The following is a 20,000-nucleotide window of genomic DNA, read 5'->3' on the forward strand; positions in this document are numbered from 1 at the left end:
AAAATATATTTTGTATGTATATATATATATAATATATATATATATATATATATGTATTATATATATATTGTGTCTCCTTTACTCCCTTCCTCTTTCCACTCTCCTCTCTCAACTACTCCTCCTCTTCCTCCTCCACTTCTTTCTCCTCCTCCTCCTCCTCCTCCTCCTCCTCCTCTTCCTTTTTTTCCATTCGTATTCTTCCCTCCCTTCCACTTCCTCTTCTTTTCCATTGTTTCACTTTTTGTTTCCTTCCGCTCTTTGTTTGTTTGTTTGTGCGTTGCCTCCCTACAGGTTCTTTTCTTTTCTCTCTCTCGAATTCTTCTCCTGAAACGCGTGTGTGTTTTGTCCTTCGGTTGTCGTTTCCGCGATCACCTTGGTAGAAAGTTTAATTGGTTGAGGCAGAGCAGGTATTGGGAGTAGATAGATGTTATTTTGGAGATATTGTGATTATTGTTATGATTATTATCATATTTCTCCATTGTTCTTACCTATATTGTGTCCTCTTATGTAAGTGACTAATCAAAGGGTGTGCATCGATTTCAGATTATCAATAACGAATGTAACAGTCTGTCGGGAAAGAATATCGGCAAATCGCCCGTTTTTTTCTGACTTTTTCTGAAACATATTTGAAATGGCGGATATGCAAATGCGGCTTTTAAAGAAAATGCGTCTACATTTATGTACGTTTCCCTTCCGACTGGCCTCCCGTAGAATCTCCCTCCGGCGGCTCCTTCGGGACACCGCCGTGAAACGAGGAGGCATGGCGGGGATCCTGCACAGAAGCCCCGGGCCCTTTGGTGGGAATCCCTTATTCAGTCGGCGAGTAATCCCTTCGGAGTGCCGGCAACATATTCACGAGGTCGTAAAGCCCACGTGAAGGCTGGAATTTGTTTGCAGTTCACTCGAGATTTTTGTAATGTAGGAATAATGTGTGAGGAGTTATGGTGTTCGTTTAGTCACCGTTTTTCCTTGTTTCTTTCCTTTCTTCTTATTATTATTATTCTTTTTTTTTTTCTTTTGAGCGGTCCCGGATGTCAGTTCTTGCGGCCGAGGGCGTCCGGGAGAGATTCGGGGCATTCGCCTGGTGATTGGAAGGGCTGCACGAAACGGCGCCGATTGTATTTCGACCGCCCCGGAGAGGGCGTGACGGAACGCGAGCGGGGAGGGGTTTGGTCTGCGTTCTTGTTTCTTCTTTTTTCTGCGAAATTTCGGTTTCCTTGATCGTATGATTTTTTAAGACGTTTTATTATTCGATATACATGAACTAATGCACGCGCGCGTGCTCAATCACTCTCTCTCTCTCTCTCTCTCTCTCTCTCTCTCTCTCCTCTCTCTCTCTCTCTTCTCCTCTCTCATCTTCCTCTCTCTCTCTCTCATCTCTCTCTTCCTCTCTCCCTCTCCCCGTCTCCTCCTCTTCCTCCCGTCTCCCTCTCTCTCCCCGTCCCCCCCCCCCCCTTCTCCCTCTCCCCCCCCCCCCCTTTTTTCTTCCCCCCCCCCCCCCCCCCCTTTTTTTCCTTTTCTCCCCCTTTCCCCCTTTTTTCCCCCCCTTTCCCCCCCTTTTTTTCCCCCCTTTTTCTCCCCCTTTTTTCTCCTCCCCCCCTCCCTCCCTCTCTCTCTTTTTTCCCCTTGCATTTTTGTGCGGGGGGGTGTTTTAATTTTTTAAAACCGATATGTTATAAACTCATACATATGCATCTCATACAAGGTTTTAGTGTTTGCACTGAATGTCATACTAAGGACGAATATATCCCGAACCATTCTGACCTCAAGTGAAGTCATTCAACTTTAACCTCTGAACTTCACCCAGGGTTTTTCCCTTTTGCACCTTTGATGACAAGGATGTTTTCATGCAGCCGTTATCTCTGTTTTTAGAACTTTCGCTCCCCACACATACGCACACAAACTCCTCATTAAACCCCTAACTCTTTACTCCCCTCATAAAATCAAAAACCCCTAACCTTTACTCACTCACTCACCACCATCACTCACTCACTCACTCACTCACTCCTGACACACGCCCCAAAACCACACACACAACCAACACACCCCACACACAACACACCACACACCCCCACACACACACCTCACATCACACTCACATCACCTCACACTCACTTCCATCACTCACTCACTCACTCACTCACTCACTCACTCACTCACTCGCACAAACACTCACGCACACGCGCGCACACACACGCACGCAAACGCACGCACGCACCCCCCACACACACACACACTTGAATAGTTAATGAGGCAGTGGCCTTGATTTCGAAGAGTGATTCAGTTATGAGAGTTATATGACGTAGAGAAAACAAAGTCATCGCGTGAAAAAAAATGGCGTTCGTTAATCTAATCCAAATCGTTTGATTAACGACTTTCCTCGCAGCGACAGGCTTGCCGTTTGTCTTGATGTAGAGGAGCTGCTCCGACGCTCAGCTAATTACGCAATTACAACCTAATCCATAACCCAAGTCACTTCTCCTTCCAGTTTAATTAGCTGTTAGAAAATGTTGAACAAACTCCGGGTATTCTTCACCTGTTAATTAAAAAACTTCCCAGACTTCGAGGGAGGTTGTTCCTCTTTGTTTACAAACATTTGCTACTGTGAGCCTCCTGTCGGCCTCTGGCCCTTGCAACGACGCCAGTTCTGTGAGGGTATGGCGTCTTGGAGCACTGCAAGACTGTGTTAACGGGCCTCCTGCAACTCCCCCGAGGCCGTAATCCTATGCTACCGTTGTCCTGTGACACCATTTGTTAGCCCGTGCCAATGACTCGTGACACAGGCGCCATAGAAGGGAGGCACCATGACACGCAAATTACCAGTTGTCAAAAGGCGCCGTCGGTCCATTCCCTGGAAGAGGAAGAGGGAGGGAAAGGGGGGGGGGGGTCCGGTTAGCTGATTGGCCATCCATCAGAGCGCGGGGCTCCCCTGCGTGCGTCGGGCCTGGCAGGCTAAACAAGTGATTTTTCTCCCGGTGACGCTGGCGCTACACGTTCAGAATGACTGACTGACCGACTCTCTCTCTTTCTCTCTCTCTCTCTCTCTCTCTCTCTCTCTCTCTCTCTCTCTCTCTCTCTCTCTCTCTCTCTCTCTCTCTCTCTCTCTCTCTCTCTCTCTCTCTCTCTCTCTCTCTCTCTCTCGCTCTCTCACTCTCTCGCTCTTTCGCTCTTTCTCGCTCTCTCTCTCTCTCTCTCTCTCAGTTTCATTTTCATTCTCATTCTCGCTCGTTCTTTCTTTCTTTCTGCCTCATTTTCATGCTGTAATTTTTTTATGTATGGACGTATGTCTCGTAGGGAGATGCATGTAACATGGTGCTTGCGTGTTTGATGCGGCCGTAATATCGCCCAAGAGCTATGGTAAAACTTCGGGAAATGCGAAATTCCGCGAACAAGTCTTTGCGCAGTGGATATTTGCGGGGCGATATTGTTTGTCGTAATGTTGATGTGCCACAGACACAGCGAAAGCTGCCGGCGAAATTCCAGGCCACGCGAGCGCCGCTGATGATGATGGAGAGGAGAGGAAAGAGAAGGGAATTGTTTGCGTGATTACGGAATGTTTCGTGTGCTCGTAAATGAGAATGCGTTCGTGTCTTTATCTATTCCCTTCTCTTCTTTCCTTCCCTCTCATCTCTTTCCTTTCCTTCTATTTGCCCTTCCTTCATTCGTTTGCCTGTTTCCTCCTTCACTTCGCTTTCTTCTCCGTCTTCCCTTCCTTCTCTTCGCCTTTCTTCCTTTCTCGTCACCTTCCCTTCCTTCGTAACTTTTCTTTCCTTGTCACGCTTCCCCTTCTCTTCTCATCTTTCCCTTCTTGTCATCCATCCCTGATGTTTTTACTTTCCCTGTCCGTAAGCTCATACCCTCTTTTTCGATTCCCTTCCCTTCCTCCTCTCGTTCCTTCTTCCCTCTCCCTCTCCCCTCCGTCCCTCTTTGCTCCCCTTCTCCCTCTCCCCCTCACCGAAATGGAATATTCATGCTCTTCTTTCTCTTGCAGGTAAGTCTCCACGACGCAGAAACTGGCCATTCGCCTCGTTTGGGCTCGTCAACCTTGGGTAAATTGGATCCCCTCGTTTCGCCTTGTTTATTTTTCATCTGGAGCTTCGGCACATATTCTGAGTTTGATCATGTCAAGACAAACATAAAAAAAGAAAAATGATTCAGCCACCCCTCCCTCCCTCTCCCCCATCCGAGCCCCGCGTAGTGAGTGGAGTGGAATCGTGTAAAAGATGAAGCAGAGGTTACAGAAGGAGAAAGAGAAGCAGTGGCAATAAAATATAAGTAGAGGGAGAGATGGAGGATAAATTGCTGGCGTGCTGAGGACTGTGGCGCCGCTGCCAATACTTCTGTTGGTCAGCCCAGACGTTGGGGCACCCTCTCTCTCTCTCTCTCTCTCTTTCTCTTCTCTCTCTCTCTCTCTGTCATTTATCATCTCTCTCTCTTTCTTTCCTCTCTCTCTCTTCTCTCACTCTATCTCTCTCTCTCTCTCTCTCTCTTCTCTCTCTCTCTCTCTCTCTCTCCTCTCTCTCTCTCTCTCTCTCTCTTTTCTCTCTTCTCTTTCTTCTCTCTCTTCTTTCTTACTCTCTCTCTCTCTCTCTCTCTCTCTCTCCTCTCTCTTCTCTCTCCTCTCCTCTCTCCTCTCCTCTCCTCTCTCTCTCCCTCTCTCTCCTTCACTCCCTCGCTAGCTCCTCCATTTTCCTCCTCCCCTCTCTCTCCCTGACCCCCTCTCTCCTTTCGTTCCTTTTCCTAGATCCTTTTATCCGCGCCCTTTTCTTGGGACTTACATCCTCTGCTAGCTCTCTTCTTTGACTCCCTCGTCGCCCTCCCCTGTTTGTGCTGTAACGCCGTGTCCTTTCTAACCGCTTGTCACGTCCTTGCCTCGCTTTCGACGCTTTCACTATGCATGTGTGTCCCCTTTTACTCTCTTGTCCTGCAAGTTTTTCACCCTAAAATACCCTCACTTCTCTCTCTCTCTCTCTCTCTCTCTCTCTCTCTCTCTCTCTCTCTCTCTCCTCTCTCTCTCTCTCTCTCTCTCTCCCTCTCTCTCTCCCTCTCTCTCTCTCCCTCCTCTCTCTCTCTCTCTCTTCTCTCTCCTCTCTCTCTCTCTCTCTCTCTCTCTCTCTCTCTCACTCTCTCTCTCTCTCTCTCTCTCTCTCTCTCTCTCTTTCTCTTTCGTCACGAGTTGTTTTGACACTGCTGCCCATGGCAAACTCTCACCGACTGACATAAGCCAGCCAAGCGCATAAAACGAAATAGTAAAGATTTTTGGTATTTGGAAAGAAAGGCGCTTTCGGCGAGGGGCAAAATTCGGTATTATTTCTGTTCCTCTGTGTGCATTGTTCTCCAGATGGGAAATATGGGTTTCCTCTTCATTACACAGTTTGAGATGTATAAACGAACGGGTTTGGTGATTGGCTTTTGTAATATTTCATGTGAAAATGATAGGGTTACAGTAGGTTAGGACATGTCATTTAGGTATGGTATCTGTCCTTTCAATATGCAACATATATGCTAATTTGTGTATTTGTTTCGAACAAGGTTTATATATATATCTTGGTGTGTGGTCTATCTCATGTTTATGCAAATAAGATCGATAGTGATTTATAGTTTCAAACTGGATGCAGAGGGTGCCCCGCGGCCTGCCTCAGCTGCGGTGCCTGTGTCAGCAGCGGTTGGCCGATGAGAGGGGCCGGCGCTGTGCGAACGGGCGGCGGGCGACAGGTGCGAGTCCAGCCACGACATGGCAATCGCCTCCCCGAGGCCGATAACTGTGGAGGGTCCTCTGCTCTATGGGGCCATGGCGGCGCGAGGCTTCGCTGGGGTGACAAAGTGTTGCCGTCAGAGGTGCGGAGGAAGACGTTTTGGAAAGATTCATTCCTCTCTTTTTCCCCATCCAGTGCGGCGCAGACACAAAATGGATCTTCTCTACGTGCAGTGGAATCGGTTTGAGGGGGCGGGAGTAAAGGGGTGGTCACTCTTCTGGAAATAAATGGGAGGCCCGCCAGCGCCAAAATTGAAATTGACTTTACTGCCACGAGCCGCGACAAGGGCCACATCTTGCGAAGTACTGGCAATGTATGGCGAGGAAACTATTCTATTAGGAGATTTTGGCCATGTCGAGGCAGCGCACTGGAATGGGATCTCTCTCTGTCTCAGTCTGTCTGTCTGTCTCTCTATCTCTCTATCTGTCTCTCTCCTCTCTCTCTCTCTCCCTATCCCTATCCCTATCCCTATCCCTTCTCCCTATCCTTCTCTCCTCCTCTCCTCTCTCGTCTCTCCTTTCCCTCCCTTCCCCCCCCCCTCCCTCCCTCTCTCTCTCTCGCATTAGCTCTTCTTTCTTCTTATTTTTTTCTCGAAAATCAGTATATATGATAATGCTTGTATTGAAAATGTAAATATCCTGTGCTTGTCTTTTATTTACCTTTTTACCACTTTTCAAGTGCATAGGAGCCGTTTGAATTTTTCTCCCTTATTTCTTTTTTCACCTTCTTTCACTTCCCTTGTTGAAAAGTTATAAGATGCAAGTATCCCCTCAAGCAAGAAAGTTAGATAGGATCCTCCTCCTTGAACAAAACACTGGCTCGGGAACAAGATTTTGTCCCAAACTTAGCCGGTGCGGTCTCGCTCGAGGATTTCCCGACGAAGGAAAGCAGCGCCTGACGTTAGAAAGCAATGCCTGACGTTAGAAAGCAACGCCTGACGTTAGAAAGCAGCGCCTGACGAAAGAAAGCAACGGCTGACGTTAAAAAGCAACGCCTGACGAAAGAAAGCAGCGCCTGACGAAAGAAAGCAGCGCCTGACGAAAGAAAGCAGCGTCTGACGTTAGAAAGCAGCGCCTGACGTTAGAAAGCAACGCGTGACGTTAGAAAGCACGCTTGACGTAAGAAAGCAACGGCAGACAAAGAGGGGCCGGCCGGCTGGGGGGTGGGGGCGGGGTGACGGGCTCGCGGGGAGAGAAAGCAACGCGTGACGTTAGAAAGCAGCGCTTGACGTTAGAAAGCAGCGCTTGACGTTAGAAAGCAACGCGTGACGTAAGAAAGCAACGCGTGACGTTAGAAAGCAACGCGTGACGTTAGAAAGCAACGCGTGACGTTAGAAAGCAACGCGTGACGTTAGAAAGCAACGCCTGACGTTAGAACAACGCGTGACGTTAGAAAGCAACGCCTGACGTTAGAAAGCAACGCGTGACGTTAGAAAGCAGCGCCTGACGAAAGAAAGCAACGCGTGACGTTAGAAAGCAGCGCCTGACGTTAAAAAGCAACGCCTGACGTTAGAAAGCAACGCGTGACGTTAGAAAGCAACGCCTGACGTTAGAAACCCTCAAAGAAAGCAACGCGTGACGTTAGAAAGCAACCTGAGTTAGAAAGCACGCTGCCGTTAGAAACAACCGACGTGAGCCGTACGTGAAACAAGCGTCGAGAAAGCGGACCGCTGACGTTAGAAAGTCCACGCGGACGGAAAGCACGCCTGACGTTAGAAAGCAACGCCGTGAAGTTAGAAAGCAACGCCGTGACGTAAGAAAGCACCGCCTGACGTATAGAAAGCAACGCGTGACGTTAGAAAGCAACGCTGCGTAGAAAGCACGCTGACGTTAGAAAGCAACGCGTGACGTTAGAAAGCAACGCGTGACGTTAGAAAGCAACGCCTGACGTTAGAAAGCAGCGCCTGACGTTAGAAAGCAGCGCCTGACGTTAGAAAGCAACGCGTGACGAAAGAAAGCAGCGCCTGGCGTTAGAAAGCAACGCGTGACGTTAGAAAGCAACGCCTGACATTAGAAAGCAACGCGTGACGTTAGAAAGCAACGCGTGACGTTAGAAAGCAACGCGTGACGTAAGAAAGCAACGCTGACGTTAGAAAGCAACGCGTGACGTTAGAAAGCAACGCGTGACGTTAGAAAGCAACGCGTGACGTTAGAAAGCAACGCGTGACGTTAGAAAGCAACGCGTGACGTAAGAAAGCAACGGCAGACAAAGAGGGGCCGGCCGGCGGGGGGTGGGGGCGGGGTGACGGGCGCGCGGGGAGAGGTGGGGGGAGGGCAAAGTGAAGGCATGCAAGCAAACAAGCAGGGGCGCTGAGCTTGTAATTGTTCAAGGCAAAAGACTCTTACATGTGAGCAGCCAAGGGGATGAAGGGGAGGGCGATCGAGAATGATGGATGGAAGGGAGGGAAAAGAAAGGATGATGGGAAGGAAAGAAGAGGAGAGGGATGTGAGGTTCAAGTATTCATATGTTTATTTATATATTATAATCGTAGCCATTCATCTATTTCTCGGACTGTCAGTCTATGTATATAGACATGTATGGATATTATATATTATATACTTTATGCTGTTGGATAGAGAACTGACTGACTTGAAAAGAACTTAATTATTGCAATGCATACGTATCGGAGATGCAATTTCCGTCATCAGTGCTATAACGAAAATAAAAACAAGGAAAGGAATTCTAGTTACATTAAAACAAAAATAATACAAAATCATAGAACAAAAAGTCATCAAATGACCACAAACAAAGCCCGTGTAGCAGGTAACAGGCACAAACCAAATTAAGCATTGTTCAGTTCTGGTGTAATTGTTAGGATGTTGAGTGCTTCTGCTATGATCAGGGTAAATCTGTTAAGGTGGGAGGTCAAGCTTTTGAAATCAGTATTGTGGAGGTGAGAGTGCTCTCTAATTACTGGGAAGAGTGGTTTGCTCAGCTGTAAGCCTGTCCTGATTGACCTGCCTTTGTGTTCGAGAAAGCGGTGACGAAGCCTTCGTGAGGATGATCCCACGTACCTAGCCTGGCAAGTAAGACTTTAACCACATTCATGCTTAGAGGTACGTTTTTTTTTTTTCTTAAGGTATTACCAATAGTGTTTTTGTTTAATGATTTTCTGAGATCAGAACTAAGACCGCCCCGATATGGAAGTTTTATATATTTACTGTCTTTGTTGACTGTGGTAGATACAGATTTTGGTTAGAATTTCTGACTCAGAATTGCGTAGGATTTTATAAGATAGGTAAGATGGGTACCCATTTATAGTGAAATATTCCTTTAAGAATGAATGAATGTTGAAAGCCTGGTTAATACTTGTTGTAAGGCTGTTCAACTTGTAAATGTGAAGAATATAGCTAATGAGATAATGAAGTTCAAGGCCAGTGAATGTTTCCTGTGGTGAAGAAGCAGTTTATTATTTTGTTCTATTTCACAGGTGAATTTAATATTAGGGTGTTGTGAATTCAAGTGTGAGAGGAAAGGGTTCATGTGAAAGCGGTCGTTGAAGGGTGAGAAAGTATCATCCATATAAAGTCAATAAAAAAAAGGTTTCAAATGAGCGGGGCAATTATTCAACCAAGCTAGTTCCTATTGGCAAAGGAAGATAGTGTATAAATTGTATATACTATATACTATTTATTGTTAATTGTTTATATATGTTATACAATAATGCTAATACGCAATTCATATACTGTATATAATTCATAGTACTGTATATAGTGTATGTTGAATATGCATGCATATGTATATATGCACACACACACGCACTCAGACAGACAGACAGACAGACAGACAGACACAGACAGACAGACAGACAGACAGACAGACAGACAGACAGACAGACAGACAGACAGACAGACAGACAGACAGACAGACAGGCAGAAAGAGAAATAGACAGAGCCCGCGCAAGAGACTCTGATTGCTTTTCCCCCTCCCTCTCCCCCTCCCCCCGCACTGGCGGTGCAAAGGCAGCTGTCATCACAGTGTATTTATTCAGCGTAGTGCTCACCGAGTCATTATCAGTGGAATGCATTGCCAGCCTTTTGTCCTGCCGACAGCAGCCACATTCCTTTCCGACATGCCGCGTAATGCTTTTTTTCTCTTTTGTTTTCCTCTATCCTTCTATTTATTAATTTAATTAGTTACGTGTCGACCATCTGCCGCGGTCCAAGATGTCACCCAAATATTTGTGAAGGTAATAAGCGGAGCAGGCGGCGCGGCGGGCGAGTGAGCGCAGGGGTTGAGGTGCCACGTGTACCTCCTGACTGACCCAGGCGACGCGACTCCGGCCGTGGGAAGGGGCGCAGTGCGGTGTCGGATGCCCTTCGCTGACGGAGGCCTCTCTTGAGCTCTGGATGTAGATATGTAGGTATAGCCTTTCGAGTAGAAGGAAGTGCTTCGTAAGGTATCTAATATTCTAGAATTGTAGTCAAATAGAAGCGGTATATGATGATTTTGGAATTCTTGAACGTAGTAATTTGTAGTGTGTTCTGACCATTGTATAAGCAGTTCGTAATACATTTGATTATCTCGTGTAAACTCCAAGCTTTGCCTTGATTAAAATCAGCTTTGTAATATACAAATCGAGTGGTCAGCCGCCTGTGACCTGTGAGCCCCCGTCAGAAGTTGCCGCGGTGGCAAAGCCTGCTCCCTCTCTTCCAGAAAGCAGACGCTTATCGTTTATATTCTGTTCGGTTTGATTTTAGGTATCAAGTTTTTATCTATTTTAGACCGTGTTTTGTCTCGCTGATTTGTTTTGAGACGTTTGTGGTTATTGAATCTCTGCTTGATTAGATGCAAGCATGATTATGTCGTTGCCTAGATTATAGTGAAAGAATACGAAGTGAAGATTTAGATACAAATAAAAGTAAATCAAATGAATCAAATGTTACATTTTTACATTGTATTTTCTCCTCTCTTCTTCCGTTTCTCTGTTTTACATCACGAAGTTCAAGGTAGGATCGGGAGTCGTTAAGGCCGGAAACTGATACACTAAACAGAGTTAAGGTTATTAGGCAATTAAGGTACGTAGCATGCATTAAAGCAATATCATTAGCGAGGCGGAATTCGCGAGCTCTTGCGCGGCGCGGTCTTGAGAAAATTATATTCATACGACGGTACAATGAGGTTGAAAACGATTCTCTTTTTTCTCTTTTTCCCTCTCATTATCTCATTCTTTTCCTCTCAGCCCGCCCTCTCCCTCTGCCTTTGAGGAGGTGACATTAAGAATGCAGATAAACTTTCTAGATGAAGCTCATCCTGAATGCAGTTGGTACACGGGCATCTGTCTCCTTTATTGTCTCGGCTCCAAAGCAGCGATTCCACAAGTTTCCGGAATAGTTGCTCCATTATGAAGGGAAAAACGGAAAGAGTGCGGGAGAAATGAGAGAGAGGCAGAGGAGTAGGAGAGAGAGAGAGAGAGAGAGAGAGAGAGAGAGAGAGAGAGAGAGAGAGAGAGAGAGAGAGAGAGAGAGAGAGAAATAAAGGTACGGAAGGAAAGAGGGGGAAGGGGATGAGGGAGGAGAGGGAGTTTGGGGTGAATTAAGGAGAGAGATGAGAAGGTAGAAAAAGCTAAATAAAAATAATGAGAGAGAGAGAGAGAGAGAGAGAGGGAGAGAGAGAGAGAGAGAGAGAGAGAGAGAGAGAGAGAGAGAGAGAGAGAGAGAGAGAGAGAGAGGGAGAGGGAGAGGGAGAGGGAGAGGGAGAGAGGCAGGGAGTAGGAAAAAATTAAATTGCTCCCCGCCAACCCAGAAAAGTTTTTGGAATTATCAGTTAAAATGGTATCAAGCAAATTAATTTCTTGGGAGAGGAGGAAGCGAAGTGTCGTGTTCGTTTCTGTCTGTCTGTCTGCGAAGGCTTGTCTGCCGGAAGCTTTAAGTCCTTCCGCATGAAGACGTCAGCAGAAAAAAGAGCTTGATGGCGTGTGGGTCCTGTCGCGCATTACATCGACGCCGCGAGATGCGCTGAAGCATCAGTGCAACAAGAATGCCATGCAGTGCCATGTGATGCGCATGATGCGGCAGCTCCTCCTCCTAAAATGTACGGGATGTAGTCGTCTTAACATAAGACAGGGTGGGGTAGAGGGGGGAAGGGGGAGGGGGATTAGGGTACAGGGAGGGAAGGGGAAGAGGAAGGGGAGAGGGATTGGGGTCCAGGGTGGGAAGGGGAAGAGGAGGGGGAGGGGGAGGGGGCAGCGGTGTGTCCGTAATGCTGGAGCTTGGTTTGGGGAAGGGGGGAAAGACATTCCTTTTTAATGGGAGACTATTTTTTTTTGTTGATCTGTCGCTTTTTTTCAAACCATTTGTCTCGACTTGCTTAAAAACTACCCCCGCCTCCCCACCCCCCATCTCCACCACCCCCCCATCCCAGGGTGAAACCCCACCACCACTGCCTCCACACCACCCAGCCCTTTTCAAACCCCCTCTTACCGTGACCATTATTAATATCCCTTTCCAAAGATGGATTTTTTCCCCCCAAAGTTCTCATTTTGATGGGTTGCTGTTAGATTAAGGGGATTATAGAGGAGGGCGCGGGTTTTCTAGTGAAGAGAGAAAATCAGAAAATTCCAGGACATATGAGAGAGGAGAGAAATGAGAGAGGAGAGAGAAGAGAGAGAGAGAGAAGAGAAGAGAGAGGGGGAGAGAAGAGAGAGAGAGAGAAAGGAGAGAGAGAGAAGAGAGGAGGAAAAGATAGAAGAGGGGAGAGAGAACAGAAAAATAGAGGAGAAGGAGAAGATAGAGAGAGAAGAGAAAAGAGAAGAAAAAAGGAGAGAAGAAAAGAGAGAAGAGAAAAGAGAAGAGAAAAGAGAAGAGAGAGAAAAAGAAGGGAAAGGGGAAAGGGAAGGGGAAAGGGGAGGGAGAGGGAAAGGGGGGAGGGGGGGGAGGGAGAGGGAGAGGGGAGGGAAAGGGAGAGAGGAGAGGGAGAGGGAGAGGGAGAGAGAGAAAGAGGAGGAGAGAGAGAGAAAGAGGAGGAGAGAGAGAGAAAAGGGAAGGGAGACAAAGAGGAGGAGAGAGAGAGAAAGAGGAGGAGAGAGAGAAAAGAGGGGGGAGAGAGAGAGAAAAGAGGAAAAGGGGGAAAAGAGAAAAGGAGGGGAGGAGAAAAGAGGAGAAGAGAGGAAAGAGGAGGAGAGAGAAGAAAAGAGGAAGAGAAAGGAAAAGAGAGAGAGAGAGAGAAGAAAGAGAAGAGAAGGGGAAGAGAGAGAGAGAGAAGAGAAGAGAAAGAAGGAAAAAGAGAGAGAGAGAGAAAAAGGAAAAGAAGAGAAAGAGAAAAAAGAAGAGAAGGGGAAGAGAGAGAGAGAGAGAGAGAGAGACAGAAGAAGGAAGAGAAGGAGAGAGAGAGAGAGAAGAGAGAAAGAAGAGAAGGAAGGGGGAGAGAGAGAAAAAAGAGAAAGAAGAGAGGAGAAAGAAGAAAGGAAGAGAGAAGAAGAGAAAGAAGGGGAAGAGGAGAAGAGAAAAGAAGAGAAAAGGGGAGAGGAGGAGGGAAAGGGAAGGAAGAGAGGGAAAAGAGATAAAAGAAAGAAGAAAGGAAAGAAAGAGGGAAAAAAGGGGGGGGGGAAAGGGGAGGAGGGGGAATAGGGAAAAGGGAGGAAAAGGAGGGGGGAGGAAAGGGGAGGGGGAAGGGGGGGGGGAGGGAAGGGGGGTTTCAGGGGGGGAGGGGGGGAAGGGGGGGTGAAGGGGGAATGGGGGGGGGGGAGGGGAAGGGGAGGAGGGGAAAAAAGCTAATTCCTGGGGAAAATGGGAATTAGGATGCAAAACACTGTGTCGCATTCAAGGGCGGGGAGAGGTTTCCCAAATTAGCCCCCTTTGAGAATTTAGCAGAACGGAGTTTTTTTTTTTTTTCCTGTTTTTTGTTTTAATGCCCTTTCCTTTTTCCCTTTCCTTCCATTTGGTATTTCCCTTAAATTTTCTCGTTTCCTTCCTGTTTCTTATATTTCGCCTTCCATTTCCTTCCTTCTTTTCCCTTCTCTTCTTTTTTCTTCTTAATTGTCTTTTTTTCCTTCTCTATTTTCCTTTTCCCCATCTCTTTTCCCTGTTTTACTTTGGTTTGTTGTTTTTTTTTCCCCGGGGCCCTTTTTTTTTTGTTTTATTTCTCGTGGGTTTGTTTTAAAAAATTTTGTTTTTTTCAAAAAGTTGGTTGGTGGGTTTTGATGATGAAATTTTGTTGTTCTTTTTTTGTTCGGGATTTTGGGGGGAGGTTTTAAAATATCTCTTATTAGAAAAAAAATTTTTTGTGGGCGAATCCCAGGACGAAAAAAATTAGTTAAAAAAGGTATAAAAAAAATGGGAGTGGTTTTGGGGGGGGGTGGGGGGGGGGTGGGGGTGTTTGGGGGATAAAGAAGAAGGGAAGAGAAAAAAAAAAGGAAAGAATAGGGAGAAAGGACAAGAAAAAATTTTAACGTTTAAAAAAGGACCTTGAACGGGAAGGGTTGGAGGGGGCGGGGAGGGGGGGGGGAGACCTCGGGGAGCCCTTTTTCGGGGCAGCCGCGGAGTTTCCTGTCGCCGCGGCTCGAAACTCCGCTTCTCTCCTCTTTCTGCATGGGTAGGTTGGGGGGAAATGGCGTAGAAGGAGGGAGGAAGGGGGAAGGAGGTTGAAGAGGAATAAGGGGATGCGGGGATAAGAGTGAAGAGAGGAAGTGAGTTAGAAGGGAATAGGGGGATAAGAAGGAAGAGAAGAGGGTATGAAAGAAGGCCAGAAAAAGATGAGAAGGAGGAGAAGAGGGAATGAATGAAGGCCAGAAAAAGATGAGAAGGAAGAGAAGGGGTGAATAAGAGAAGAGAATAAAGGAATAGCAAGGAAGAGGAGCAGAGAACAAGAGAAGAGATTAAGGAATTAAGAAGGAAGAGGAGCAGGGAACAAGAGAAGAGGAGAATAAGCATAAGAGAAAAGAGGAGGGGAAACGTGTATAAATTGATCCTGCGCCGCGCGGTGTTGCATCCGTAGGCGCAGCGCCCGTGAAACGCCCGCCAAGTGTTTATGGACGGCGCCGCTGCTGTGGGAGTCATTTGACAAAAAATGGCGCGTACTTGTCGCATAAAACTATCAGCGAATAAGGGTTTACGAGCGAGGCCGAAATACGTCATCGGGGCGCCCGCACGCCCGGCGGCCGCAGTACAATGAGCACCTATTTTGTATCGGGTGTGAGTTTGGAGGGCTCGTCTATCATGCAGCTTTCTTTATTTTGTTGGGGTTTTATTTATTATTTAATGCGCGTTTATGTACCTTGGGTGCAATTAGCTGTGGGTTTATTTAATTTTCATGCAGAGCTAACTTGTTTATCATTGTATTTTTTTTTCTGAGTATATACTCACTTATTATGCAGGATTATATGTCATTGCATATATTCACAAGTATATTCATTTATTTTCTCATGCATGTTTATGTATTTGTGGATTTACAGATCTCTGTATGTATTTACTGATTTTGTGGCCAGGGGTTGGCGGGGCAGTCATGTGGGAGGAGAAAGGATTAGTAATGTAACATCTGCATTAGCGAAGGACCAGGCACAAAAACGGGGCCATGTCGACAGCAAATGAAGTGCGAGAGTGGGTGTAAAGGAGATGCGATGAACAGGGAAATGCGGAAAAAAGGGAAGGCGAGAAAAAAAGAAGAAGCCATGAGCAAGGGGCGAGGGAGATTAAGCGAGAATGCAGACTTGAGTGGGAAAGGATAGCGATATTATTAGTCTTTCTCTTTTTATTTCCTTAAAAGAGGAAGGTTTGTTTTGAATGTTTTCAATGTGCTGGAATGGTATGGCTCTCTCCTCTCCTCTATCCTCTCCTCTCCTCTCCTCTCCTCTCCTCCTCCATTCTCTCTCTCTTTCCTCTCTCTCTCTTTCCTCCATTCTCTCTCTCTTTCCTCTCTCTCTCTTTCCTCTCTCTCCTCTCTATCTCTCTCTCTCTCTCTCTCTCTCTCTCTCTCTTCTCTCTTCTCTCTCTCTCTCCTCTCTCTCTCTCTCTCTCCTCTCTGCTCCTCCCCTCCCCCTCCTCCCATCTCCTCCTCCTCTCTCTCTCTTCTCTCTCTTCTCTCTCTCTCTCTCTCCCTCTCCCTCCTCTCCCTCTCCTCTTCCTCCCCTTCCCCCTCCCTCCCTCCCTATCTCCCTCTCCCCTCCTCCTCTCCTCTCCTCTCCTCTCCTCTCTCCCACTTTCTCTCGAATTGATGGTGGTGAATATGATATGAGGAAAGAGAGAGTGAAATGAGAGCGAGACAAACAGAAGCCGATTGAGGAAAGGCCACGCGACACGAAATACATATTAAATGTGGAGACGAGCACCTTGATGACGCGCTTTGTTCCCCCGAGTTTGCTTGCAAATTTCGCCGATATGTTTTATGGAAAGATAGTGACGGAGTGAGGCTAATAAAGGGAATGGCGGATAACCAGAAAGGAGAAATGGGGGATAAGGAAGCGGAAGATGGCAGTGATGAGCGGGTTTTTCTTTTTTGGATGATGGAGAACGGGGGAGAGAGAGAGAGAGAGTGAGCGAGGGGTGACTGGGGGCGAAAGAAAGAAAGGCTGGGAGAGAGTGCGAATGATGGAGAAAGAAAGAATTATATACAAAGAGAGGAGGGGGGGGGAGGAAGCGAAACTTACCAACGCAAACAGGAAATTGATAAATAGTGTTACTTGTTCTTAGTGCAGTGTGTGCCTGTTCTGGTGCGGCCTCGTCTTTGTGTGCAAGTTCAAGGGCATCGGGCCAGTGTGGGCTGATTTTTTTAGTTTGTTTTATCTTTCACGAGGAAGTTTTTTTGTTTTGTTTTGTTTTTTCGTTATTGCTTTAGCGAACCGATATATCGCCGATGTATTTTGGTCGCAGTCCAATTTTGGAGTTCGTTATTTTCGCTTTTGGGTAATCTGCGGCCGGTGCGTGAGTTGGTGGGCGAAAAAAATGGATTAGTCCTGACAAGCACCGTAGGGCAATATTTTTATTCGATGTCGCGGATGTTTGTGTGACGGTGATGGGACGCGGCCGTGTCTCGTGGCCGGTTTGCGTGTCGGGGCGCGTTATTTTTCGCGTTATGTAATTTTAGTTATTTATTTTATCATTATTGTTGTTATTGTTTGATCATTATTATTATTATTATTATTATTATTTTATTATTATTATTATATATATTTTTATTATTATTATTATTATTATTATGGTTATATAAATAGTGCCGGAATTGTGAAAAAACAATGGCATATCCAATGTGTCTCTTTGTTTATTAGGCCTAATTGTGTTTACACATATACGGCTCTACAAGTGCTTAGTCACCAAAGAGTCTTTGTTACTTGTCCTACATATCACGCTTGTTTACCCTCTTGCTTGATATTCCTTGATCTTTTTAAATGCGAGTAGTACTATTAATAGCATTATGATTATCATAATGCCAGTGATAATAACAAAATGATAATAATAGAAAATCGCGAAAAGCCAAGGGAAGGGAAAATCAGGTGAGGTCACGTAGGCCTACTCTCTGACTCCTTGGCTGAACACTTGTCGAGCTGTCCAAGTGCAAGCAAAGTTCACAAAAGGAAGCTACAATGGGCGCTGCACTTATGCTGCAACATTGAGCAAGGAACACAAAAAAAAGTGAATGCGATTGTAAAACTATGGATGTGGAAAAGTCTGTTTGTTGAAAATGAATTTGTCGCAAGGCTTTGGGCAACCGGAAGCAGCCAGGGCGACAGTCGGAGGCGGAGAGGCCGTCGCCCCCGATCTCGCGGGGAAAGTTGCAGGAGCAGTCGTGTTATTGCTTACACGTGGATCGAACTTAATGAACACGAAGGCGCATATAACCTTAATAAACAGAGCAGCGTTGCCATTACGACGATCTGCAACAGCAGCAGCGGCAGCAGTAACAGCGCCAGCAGGGCCTTCTGCTGCCATCCGCTGAGAGTGCCGGGAAACCCAGTTGCGGCAGAGGCAGCAGAGGCCGATTTCAACCCTTGTACCCCCTCCCCTCCCTTTGGCCCCTCCCCCAGGCCCCTCCCCCTTCCCTCAGCTCCCTCCCCTCTCCCTCAGGCTCCTCCACCTCCCTCAGGCCCCTCCCCCCCCTTAGACCCCGCCCGGCCTCCCTTCTCACAGATGACTTTAAGGGAATGGCAGCAAGGAATGGAAGTTAGAGAGAAGGAGAGGGGGGGGGGAGAAGCCACATCATCATCATCATCACAATCAGTCACCATCATCGTCATCATCGCTGTATATTTTCTACTTTAAGAACTGTAAGAAATGCATATTCAGCATCTTTCTCCGTGTGTGCAATTGAGTAAATAAGCAAGTGCGTGATAAAATGAGAGTGAGAGGAAATGGGAGAATAGGATAGGCAGTATGGAGAGAGAGAGAGAGAGAGAGAGAGAGAGAGAGAGAGAGAGAGAGAGAGAGAGAGAGAGAGAGCGCCACTGCGACGAGAGAAGAGCAAAGACTGCTGAAGCCCCAATTTAATGAAGAAGCTCCAGAGAATGACCTTGATGCGCGCGAGAAAGAAAGGATTGGCGAAGTTTGACAAGAAAGAGACGGGCTTACTCGGAAGTTAAACCCGCTAATTAAAGAATGAGCGACAAGGAGACACGCTCTCTCTCTCTCTCTCTCTCTCTCTCTCTCTCTCTCTCTCTCTCTCTCTCTCTCTCTCTCTCTCTCTCTCTCTCTCTCTCTCTCTCTGTAGTTCCCTCTCTCTCTCTCTGTATTCTCTCTCTCTCTCTCTCTCTCTCTCTTCTCTCTCTCTCTCTCTCTCTCTCTCCTCTTCCCTCCCTCCTCCCTCCCTCCCTCCCCCTCCCTCCCTCCCTCCCTCTCCTCCCTCCCTCCCTCCCTCCCTCCCTCCCTCCCTCCCTCCCTCCTCCTCTTCCTCTCTGTCTGTCTGTCTGTCTGTCTGTCGAAGGCGAACCAAGAGCGACGGCGACGTGATGAAATCCGGCGCCGGAAGCTTTGACTAATGAGTGCAATAAAAAAGAGAGAGAAAATGGTGATGAAAAGAACGGACGGTTGGAAAAATAAAAGCATTTTTGAAAAAGGGGAGGGGGGTCGGGTGCGAGAGGTAGTTGGGTTGGGGGACTCAGGAGGAATGTGTTGGGTTGATGGAAATGGAAGGAGGTGCTTTCAAAATGCTGATGGGGGGGGGGAGCGAAGATCAGAATGTTAGCGGAAGGGATTGTTTCCCTATCTTCTTTTCCTCTTCCTCCCTTATCTGTGGCTCTCCCTCCCCCCCGCTTTCTCTCCCCTTGTCAGTATCATCCCACGCATCCCACCCATCACACACACACTCACTCACTCACTCACTCACTCACTCACTCACTCACTCACTCACTCACTCACTCACTCACTCACTCACTCACTCACACACACACACACACACACACACACACACACACACACACACACACACACACACACACACACACACACACACACACACACACACACACACCCTTGCCTTCCCTCTATCCCTTCTCTCTATCGGCGCGCGCGCGCCGATAGAGAGAAGGGAAGAGATGTAGAGAGATTGAGAGAGAAAAAGAAATAGGAAGTGGGAGAAAGAGAAAGAGAGAGAGGGGAGGGCGAGGGCGGCGTGGAAGGTGGGCGGGGAGGGAAGGCTCCGCGGGAAGCAGAAGGACGCAGGTAGGGTTATCGCTGCGCTGACGGGGAGAAAGGGGAGAGAGGAAATTGGCGAGGGTGGCTCGGCATGGCGCAGGCGGTGGGCGGCCGGGCATCTCTGTTATCTTCTCTCTCTCTCTCTCTCTCTCTCTCTCTCTCTCCTCCTCCCCTCTCTCCCTCCCTCCCTCTCCCTCTCCCTCTCCCTCTCCCTCTCCCTCTCCCTCTCCCTCTCCCTCTCCCTCTCCCTCTCTCCCTCTGCCTTTCAATGTCGGCAGTTTACCAAGAGAAAGACAGAGAGACCTGTGTGTTTGGTTTGCATGGATGTCTGATGGCAGCAAAATATAGTTTGGTTATTTCCCACAGGTAACCGGTAGCCTGTATGGGATCTGACCCCCCTCCCCCGCCACGTTTTTCATCTACTTCCTCTTATTATCAATATTCTTTTCTCTGTCTTCCATTTGTCCTTCTCACTCCCGGGTTGACGGGAATACATTGACGCTGCTCTCAGTTATTGCTTTATTTTCAGACGAATTATTTTATTATTAGTAGTATTTCTTTATCATTGTTCATGTTTGATATGCCATCTTCACACCTCAAAGAATGTTAACTCGTCTTCACAGTACGAAGGAAAGCCGCAAGGAAGGTGGGTTGTTACACAAAAGGCGGACGTTACCGACAAAGG

This window comes from Penaeus monodon, chromosome 2, assembly GCF_015228065.2.
Source record: "Penaeus monodon isolate SGIC_2016 chromosome 2, NSTDA_Pmon_1, whole genome shotgun sequence".
In the NCBI taxonomy this organism is placed as follows: Eukaryota; Metazoa; Arthropoda; class Malacostraca; order Decapoda; family Penaeidae; genus Penaeus; species Penaeus monodon.